The sequence below is a fragment of the Phoxinus phoxinus genome, assembly GCF_949152265.1.
Source record: "Phoxinus phoxinus genome assembly, chromosome: 9".
In the NCBI taxonomy this organism is placed as follows: domain Eukaryota; kingdom Metazoa; phylum Chordata; class Actinopteri; order Cypriniformes; family Leuciscidae; genus Phoxinus; species Phoxinus phoxinus.
In genome coordinates this window covers 28,566,442-28,576,350 of record NC_136884.1, presented here as the reverse complement: position 1 = coordinate 28,576,350, position 9,909 = coordinate 28,566,442, and the positions used below count along the sequence as shown (strand labels likewise).

Sequence of the window (9,909 nt, the reverse complement as noted above, 5' to 3'; positions counted from 1 at the left end):
ACATCGGATAGGGAAAGCTCTGGCTTCGTGTGGATGTGGCCTTTAACTCTCCGGATACACCTTTCAACGTGAACCCGCAAACGGGCGATGGACTGTGTTTGTTCAACTTCCTGTTTACTCATCTGAGTTTTCTTTGACAGAAAAGTAGGCCGGTAAACTTTGCAGGGTACAAGAGCATCCACAAGAAACCCCTTGTCTACCATAATTGCCATGTCAGCTGTGAGTAATTTTGTAATCCCTGAAATTCTGAAAATTTCCCTATCACTCATAGAACCTGCATACAGTGGAGAGACAATGTGATGGGACCATGGGGGGCAATGCCAATCATGGCCTTGAAAGTGGTGTGTGACTTGTAATTGGAGAACACCTCACTTTGCAGAACAAGAGATGAGGGTGTTTGACAAAATATTTCTGTACAGTCCAGCACCACTTGTGTGTCGGCGTATGGGGAAAACTCTGGTGGTAAGTGAGCTTGTACAACCTCTTTTGGTAGCCACAGCCTGATGGAACCAAGAAGGTAGTACAGAAAGTGTGTGTCCCACTGACATTTGGGGGCGCCGCCCCATCAACATTTCAGAAATTAACATGTGTAAAAACATTATATTAAAATGAAATATAAAATAAAAAAAATAGTTTACTCATGTGCCGGCTGGTAGTAAGAGCCTCAGAATTTAATAAAAACTGTCTTTAATCGATTAACTATTTACTATGTTTTTCAATACGTTTCATGGGCGAGGGACGCCGGACACATGGGTGTCTATGTGAGTACACAAATTCTCGGGCAGCATGTGACCTGAAGCTGGTCTCTGATTGGTTTCTTAAAGATCCTCCTCGGGGCGCAAGTCGTTGCGTCCCTGGCCAATCATAATTGGATACATGTTATTTTATCCAATCTGATTGGTTCTCGTCACCTGTCATTCAACTGTACGTGGCGGGAAATAACCTTGCTTGCTACTAGGCTGATCACTTTTTATTACGCAATGGCAGCAGTTAATCCAAATTCTGTTATTTACAAAAAAAAACTTTCTCAAGACTTTTGCTTGAAGAAAAAAAAAAGATTAAGGATCTCGGACCGGAACAACCAGATTTACACATCCAGCAGCAGGCAGGTGACAGAGGACGAAGCTACAAACGGAGCTTTACCCGTGCTTGTTACGAGAAACGGAGCTGGCTGACTGGATGTGATGTTAGCAATGCCCTGTTTTGTTTTCCCTGTCTTCTTTTTCAAAGTGTCGGCACTGAAGTTTTGTGGACAACTACGGGGGTAAGTGACCTCAAACATCTATCTGACAAATGCAAACGTCATGAAAGTAGCCACAGCCATCTTGAGAATAGCATGAAACTAAAGTTTTTGGGCAAAGTAAGCATTGCGGAACAACTAGACGAAGGCTACAGGATTGGCATTAGGAGGCACAACGAATAGGTGACAAAAAATCGACACATACTGTCCAGGATAGACTGTGTAAAGTTTTGTGGAGCATTTGAGTTGGCTTTACGTGGTCATGATGAGAGTGAGAGCTCAGATAACCCTGGTATATTTTGCGGATTGGTGGATTTTGTTGCCTCTCTTGATGGAGCATTGAAAGAGCATCTTGACAGTGCTACTGTATTTAAGGGAACGTCGAAAACTATACAGAACCAGCTTCTGGACTGTATGTTATCTGTTACAAGAGAAGAAATAATCAAAGAAGTCCAGACAAGTCATTTTTTATCAATCCAGGCAGATGAAACCACAGATATTACCACACTGGCCCAGCTTGTGCTTGTTTTGCGCTACATCGACGACAAAAATAACGTGTAGGAAAGATTTGAGTTCATCCCTCTGCAGTCAGCTACAGCTGAGTTCATTACACCTGCACTAAAAGAGCGTCTTGCTTCTATCCCTGAGGATCAGAAAAGTAAGCTCATCTGCCAGGCATATGATGGGGCCAGTGTGATGAGGGGTGCCACTGCAGGTGTACAGAGAAAAGTACAAGATGTGTATCCAAATGCCCACTATATCCACTGCTACGCTCATCAGCTCAACCTGATTATGCAGCAGGCCACGTCTCGCATATCCAAGACGAGAATTTTTTTTTCTAACATTGGTGGATTTGCCAGCTTTTTTTCTAAGTCACCCAAGCGGACATGTTTTCTGGATAAAGTGGTTGCCCATAGACTGCCAAGATCCAGCAATGTCAGATGGAACTTTCATAGCCGTGCCATTAATACAGTTTTTGAGCAAAGAGAGGATCTCATTCACTGTTTTGAGAGCATACAAGACTCAGCGTAACTTCCTTCTCGCAATCAGAGCCAGCAGTCTCTGACAGGGGGTCCGGCGGGGATAGGGGCGTTTAGGGAAGCGCTCCCAAACACTGCACCTTGGCACTGGTAAACAAAAATTGTTCCACTCAAAAAGACATGGCACAGCTCCTTGAACAAGTTTTCGATGTCCTGTGGTTGTTGTGATGAAATCTTCTAGCTTAAAATGTCGACTGCAGACCCGGGTGTAATCTGTAGAAGTGAAGTTATCGCGTCTTATCTTGACTAGCCACTGAGCTCGTACCTCAGGCTGATGCGGAAAACGATGAAAACTTACTTCAGAATTATACCTTGATGAAATGGCACATCGAGGAACACTACAATGTAATTTAGAGTTGCCAATTTGATACTGATATGTAATACGTTTCTTATTTACTGTTAACATTTTACATACAATACTCACTGATAGCTTGCCACTTACTCTTCAACAACATCTACATCGGAAATACCGGTAGTAACCTAAACCGGAAGTCCCCCTGCCCACCACACAGATTTCGAACCTTCGTCGCGTCACCCTGTGCACAGAGCGAATTGAGTATCATGGTGTAGCAATACTTTTTGGGACAAGAGTGTCACTGTGGCACCAACTATAACAATACTTATTTACTTGATATTTTAATTTGTTTATTTTATTTTGGTCCATCTACATCTACACTGATATGATGACGATAATATGTTAAGATTCACTGGACTGAAAATGGACTGGGACAAAATTTCTGCCCTGGCACTGTAGCCACACCAGCCCAACATTACCACCACCCCACAGACACAGGCATTCAAATGCGAGGTAGTTAGGGGGGTTCGGGTGCATGCTCCCCTGAGAAAATGTGGATTTCTCTGACCTACATATGTGCAATTTAAGACTTTTTAAGGCCAAAAAATAAGATAAGAAATGGCCTTTAAAACCATGTCAGTGGGCATTAGATTATTTGTCAATACCTGTTCAATCCTCATCTTCATCTTTCTTTTTCTCCCAGTCTCCTTATCCTGCCCTATTTCTTCCCCTCCTAAAACTGAACTTTGACTGATAGTCTTTTCATTTCATCTGTGTCAGTGAAGAAAGGAAACATAGGCTCAACTGATATTTATATGTTTTTATGAATCACTTTATTAGATCAGTTAATTTACTCAGGCTACTTAGGCTACTTTTTCTGGTAGCCTTAAGTCACTTGTAGTCACTTGTAGCCTAAGTCAGTATTGCCAATAGGAACTTTCTACAAGCTTTGGAATTTGAAGACGTCTGTTTTTAAATGTTAAAAGTCATTTTAAATAATACAAATTATAGGCTACATTTACCGCAGTTGGTGGAATTGGCAGACGTCCCCGCTGTGGAAACGTTCTCGGGTATAAATATGCAGTATTAAAGCACGTAGGTGATTTTTAATGAATATTTCATGTTGATACACAATTGTTGCAGTATGAGTTTAACTCGTAACTACTTGCCGTTCTTTTGGCAAATAACTGCCACAGGTCATACTTCCGGGTCACTCACTCCGTGTTGTTTTGCTGCTGCGCTACAGGTAAAGTAGCGGCTCTGCTGTCTCTGCCCTTATTCCATTGTTATCAGCTGCCATTATGTTGTATTGAACACTCGTAGATCTGCGGTTGGCGGGCCAGTCCTCCACCCCGTCGTTCAACGCATTCAAAAGCGGATGTTACCGAAAGCTACCTGTAGTGTTTGTACCTTTTGAGCTGCCTCCTGGGTTGATACAAAACGCTGCTTGATCGTTATGTAGGCTACATGGTGGAGGATTTATTTGTTTAGTTTGGGGTTAACTATTTTTTTTATAAATAACAGGAACCGGGCTGGTTCAACTGGAGATTGACTTCAGCCACAGAGCATTCATTCACTATAGCTGCTGTTTTGCCTGGACTGCTGTTTCCTAATGTGTATGTTTTTAACATTGTACCAGCCACTTTACTCGATTTCTGCACACCAGTCCTGGACTGCTGTTTGTCTAACGTGCATGCTTTGCATTTCAAAAGTATTGCATTGTATTGCATATCGCATTGTATCAGCAACTCTACTCGACACTCGTTCTGCCTTCACGGCTACTGGGCAACCACGGCTCAAATTTGAGCTGTTTTATGTGGGCTAGTATTACAACCGGTTTGAATGTAACTTAACTGAAGTGGTTGACTCTTTAAAGTTATAATTTGGTTGATTAAGTTGTTTCTTTTCCTTTCCGTTCATTTGCTTTCAATGTAGTTAAAAGTTGCATTTACGGGGGGTTTTAGTTTATCTCATTAGATAAACTAATTTAGTTAAATGCTAATTTGCTAATGCTAATTTTAGGCCTATTTCAAAACTACCTTTTATTTCAAAAATCCTTGAAAAGATAGTCTGCAATCAAATAATGGCTTTTTTAAAAGATAATGATATTCTTGAGGTATTCCAGTCCGGCTTCAAATCTTTACACAGTACAGAATCTGCTCTTTTAAAAGTTTTTAATGATATTTATTTAGCTACAGACTCTGGTAATTATGTTGTTCTTGTGCTTCTTGACCTGACGGCTGCATTTGATACGGTGGACCATGAAATTCTGATTTCTCGATTGGAGCATTGTGTGGGCATAAAAGGCATAGCGCTTGAATGGTTCAGGTCATATCTGAAAGGTCGAACTCTCTGTGTAAGCTGTGGGAACTATGAGTCCTCTTCTGCACCTCTCTCTTGTGGGGTCCCTCAGGGGTCAATTCTGGGTCCTCTTCTATTTTCACTGTATTTGCTACCGCTGGGCTCAGTAATTAGGAAGCATGGCATATCTTTTCACTGCTACGCTGATGATAGTCAGATGTACATGCCGATTAAAAAGAATGACACTGTCAGTTCGCTAATAGAGTGTCTAGACGATGTTAAAGCCTGGATGGCTACTAATTTTTTAAGTTTTAATACAAATAAAACGGAAGTGATGATTTTTGGTGGTACTAATGGGACTAGTTCCATTGAGCTGGGTGCTTTGGCCCAATATGTTAAACCAGTCATCACTAACCTGGGGGTTAAAATTGATGCTCATCTTAACTTCGACAGCCAGGTTAGAGCAGTAGTAAAAACAGGATTCTTCCAGCTGAGGCAATTGGCCAAAGTAAAGCCTTTTTTAGAAAGACAACATTTTGAGACAGTAATCCATGCCTTTATTACTAGCCGGCTGGATTACTGTAATTCACTTCTCGTGGGGGTTAGTGGGTCTTTATTAGCTCGTCTTCAAATGGTGCAAAACGCTGCAGCACGTCTCTTGACAGGAGTACGTAAATATGAGCACATTACACCCGTCTTGGCGTCGCTTCACTGGCTGCCTGTACAGTACAGGATTCATTTTAAGGTTCTTTTATTTGTTTTTAAATCATTAAATGGTCTTGCCCCGTCTTATATCTCTGAGTTAATACATCTTCATACACCCACTCGCTCTCTTAGGTCAGCTGATAAACTGCTCCTTCACGTGCCAAAAACAAAACGTAAACTCAGAGGGGATCGCGCCTTTGCTGTGGCAGCTCCAAAATTGTGGAATGACCTGCCTCAGCCGGTAAAACAGGCCACTTCACTAACTCACTTTAAATCTCTTTTAAAAACTCATCTATATTCCTTGGCCTTTAACACCGGGAGTTGACATTTTGCATGTTATGGTTTGTTTTATATGTTTTTATTTTCACTATGTATTTTATAATAAATTAGTTGTGTTGTGTTATATTTTGCTTTGCACAGCACTTTGGGCTACTTCGGTCGTTGTAAAGTGCTTTATAAATAAAGTTTGCTTGCTTGCTTGCTAAAGATGTATTTATAGTTGTCTGATTCTGTCTTATTACTGAGTTCGTTTTCTTTGGCCAAGGTCTCATTGTACGTTAATTATTTTTGTTTTTCTTGGTTTATTGAAAAGCGTCTTCTTAGAATTGATATCTTATTTTTCTTTTGTACTGCCGTTGTCAGGATACAGGCACGGAGACAGAGGTAAGTGAATCCAAACACAGCTTTATTCAAGCAAACAAGAGTGCAGGGTGAGTATACGGTGAAGATCACTCAGTGTGGGGCAGACAACAGGTGAGCATGTTCTCTTCAGGTTAGTTAATGTCAAGCAGTCACAGTTCATTGATACTTGTCCTTTCCCTTTCAGATGCGGTCGCTAGCAAACAAGTTTGGAGGAATCACAGGAAGCTCAGGAGGATGCAGGATCACAGCTAACATGGAATCAAGCAGGACATCTGGAGACAGCAGAACAATGATACAGAGGTTAGTGCTTCACATGTAAGTATACGTTACTTCTCGGAAATCTGGATCCATCAGAGACAATGGATCAAGGTCTGTTCCTGTTGGAGTTCTTGACCAAGAACTGGGGCTATGGTGAGTGTCTTTATAGAGCTTGCTGATGAGGCTGCTGATTGTGAACAGGTGCAGGTGATTATACTCAGGGGAGAGTAATTGCAGGTGCGCCAAAGAGGATTCTGGGGAATGTAGTGCAGAGACAGGCGGTGAACGTGACATAACCCACCCCCTCCCGCTAGGTGCGACTAGTGGCATACAAATATACCAACAAATATACCAACAAATGTGGTGGGAGGGTGGCCATCTTGGACTCCAGGACGGAGCAGGCGATTCTTCCTGTGCGGGAAGATGGCGGTGGTGACTGGGCAGGCGATTCTGCGGGCTTTGCTCTGCCTGTGGGTTGTCTTGGGAGTTGACTAAGGAAACGTACAGATCATAAAGCTCCGCCTTGTTCATTTTTCGCGAAGCTTATATGTCTGAATTCCCCAGTGCTTGTTTTAATCCAGCTACGGTCCATTTCCCGATAGGTGGGATCGTCGGGACGGCCGAGCGGTAGGAGAAAGCCGGGGAAGAAGAAGGAAGTCTTGCCGGGGGGCGGTGAAGACTGGCCACGGCGTCTTGGTGAGCGCAGGGCTGTTCGGGCCGGTGTGCGGCCGCGTGAAGAAGCCTGGGGCTCAGGTGCGACGTCCGGCGTAGGAGGTATGGTCGTGGGATCGGTGGAAAGCGCAGGTGCATCCCTGGCAAAGTTTGCTTCTTCGTCAGAGGAAGAGCTTGGACGTTGGGATATTGTAGCAGAGCTGAGAGGTAAGAAGCTACTAAACTGCTGCAAAACTGTCAATGGAATGAGGTGAGACTGCTGAGTGTATATATACCTCTTACCATTGATTGCTGAGTGCTCTCCACTTGCGTTAATTATCTGAACGTGCTCTTCCCAAACTTTGTTAATAAAACATCATATGTCAGAATGGATGAAACACCACAACCCCCCGTAGAGCTTCCATTTGGATATATGGTCTACATCAGGGGTTCCCAAACTTTTCCATGACAAGGCCCCCCAAATACCACGAGGTTCTGGCTAAGGCCCCCCTTTTGCAGGATGTGTTATTGAACCCATCGACAATACTACGGCAAATGTCGAAATAAATAAATAAAACATCTGTTAACAACAGATTATGTGATGGTGTTTGATACCAGCCAATCCGAACGATTATAGAGATGCACCGATTACCATTTTCTAGGCTGATTCCGATTTTTCATTGAGTTTGAGCTGCCAAAACAGATTTTAGCCGATTCCGATTTTATTTTTTCTAACCACTTTACAGCACACACAAATATTTTATTTTATTTTTTTTATTTATAAAACACCATATACTTTTACCCAAACTGAATAATAAAAACAAGTTTAAATGGGTACATTTCATAAATATATCTATATTTTTGAGTCTTCATTTTCTTTTCTGACATACTCCAGTTCTTGTTAAAACACACTATACAATGCAAATAATGTGCATTTTATGTGTGAAATCATATTTATTTTGTCCTTCAAAAGTGAGCTTTCACTTTAATTAAGCGTGAGCAGCGCAACGAAACCCCCGCTTCACTGCTGCTCATGCGACGCTCCTGCTCACGGTGTGAATGCACTCATTGATTAACATGCACGCCACGCTAAAAAAAAATACGCGCTGCTCACGCGTTGCTCGCGCTTGCGATGTGAAACGGCCGTAATTCACAAGGTTTCCTACATGTGCGTTCCGTGTGCACGTGTGATGCTGATGTTGCGCGATGTTAATCATGCAGCGCCCGAGTGCATTTGACCGGCATAAAATTGGCATATATGTCAGACTGATTGGCCGGTCTCCTAATCTCTAAAAGATTAGCATTAAAAGTATAATGATCAGATAGGCTATGCGACAAATTATTACAATGCTATTTCATAACAATTCTCATAATAATTTAAAAAAAAAATTTCAACATGCTGCGGCACCCCTGGCGGCCCCCACTTTGAAAACCCCTGGTCTACATGTTGTCTGCACTACTAGACCCATCATTCTGCCTCTTTTGGCTAGAACAAGATGTCCTCGCACCAGATGAAGGCACCAGATGAAGTCAAGAGTGAGGTGAAGGAGATGATGATAGGTAGGTGAATACACATTAACAGATTTAAAAGATTATCATCACATTATGCATCTAACATATAAAAATCTTGTCTTACTTTTTATTGATTCATAACTTAATCATCACCACTGTGCATTTAGTGTATTAACATCATAATATTGTAACTAACCATAATTTTTGTGGGAATATTTTCAGACCTTCTCTTGATTGAGGCTCAGAAAGTCACCATACCTGAGAGCAGCAGTGGAGAAGATGAGGAGGAGCAACTAGTACCTGCTAAAACTCCACGGCTTTTCTCTGGCTACCGCAAGAAGAGTACCACGAAAAAAGCAGATCATCACACATCCTGCAAAGATGAGGTCATTCGCTACATTCAGGTGTGCTCTGAAGAAGAAGTTGACTGTATGGATTTTTGGCAAAAGCATGCAAAGGTCTTCCCAAGGCTTTATCTTGTGTCTATGAAACTGCTTGCAGTTCCTGCCACAAGTGCACCAGTGGAAAGGGTATTTAGTCATGGAGGCCTTATAATGCGCCCTCACCGAGCCAGACTTAGTGCAAAGACACTGTTAAGCTTGATCTTTTTTAAATGTAACCATTCTGTTGCTTAAGACTTTTCTAGTTCTTAGGCCACTGAAGGACGCCTAGAAGCCAAAAATGTTTTGTGGCCCATACATAGGTGTTAACTAGCGAAGGTTAACCAGTCTCTCATCCTTTGGATTTTTTATTTTATTATTTCTAAACATTTTGTTCTTAAGTTACATGCCATAAGTTGGTCAGTTGCTTCACATTCACTCTAAAAATGTTGAGCGTTTGAATGTTGTGTTATCCAAATAATTGAGGATTCTCTATCATAAGAAAGTGTAGTGTGTTAATTTTTGTGGATAGTATACAGTGCTGGTATAATTATTTGCCCCCTTTGTAATTATGATCAAAGATGGCTGTAAAAAATAAATCTGCACCTGACAAGAGATCAGAGACCATTCCTCCACACAGAATCTCTCCAGATCCTTCAGATTCCCAGATCCATGACAGATGAAACAACAACAAAAAAGCTTTTTTGGCAGCAAACACTTAAGATGGGTTTGGTGCACACAGGGATAAAAAAAAGTACCCCATGTGTAAAATGAAATACACATGGCGATCCCCCGGCGTGTTTGGTGTTACCTTGAGGACCCCCTCGAAAATGAGATGCTTCATCTCAAGGGGTTATCCTCCAATAAAAATGAAATGAAATACTC

At 41.9% G+C, this 9,909-nt stretch overlaps 1 long non-coding RNA gene across 1 annotated transcript; it reads left to right on the top strand.

The window, feature by feature from the left end:
* Window positions 1–6,296: 6,296 nt before the first annotated feature.
* On the top strand, window positions 6,297–9,333 carry LOC307003793. Its single transcript, XR_013798811.1, has 3 exons — window positions 6,297–7,360; window positions 8,596–8,692; window positions 8,867–9,333. It is a non-coding gene; the product is annotated as an uncharacterized lncRNA (long non-coding RNA).
* The last annotated feature ends 576 nt before the right edge of the window (window positions 9,334–9,909 follow it).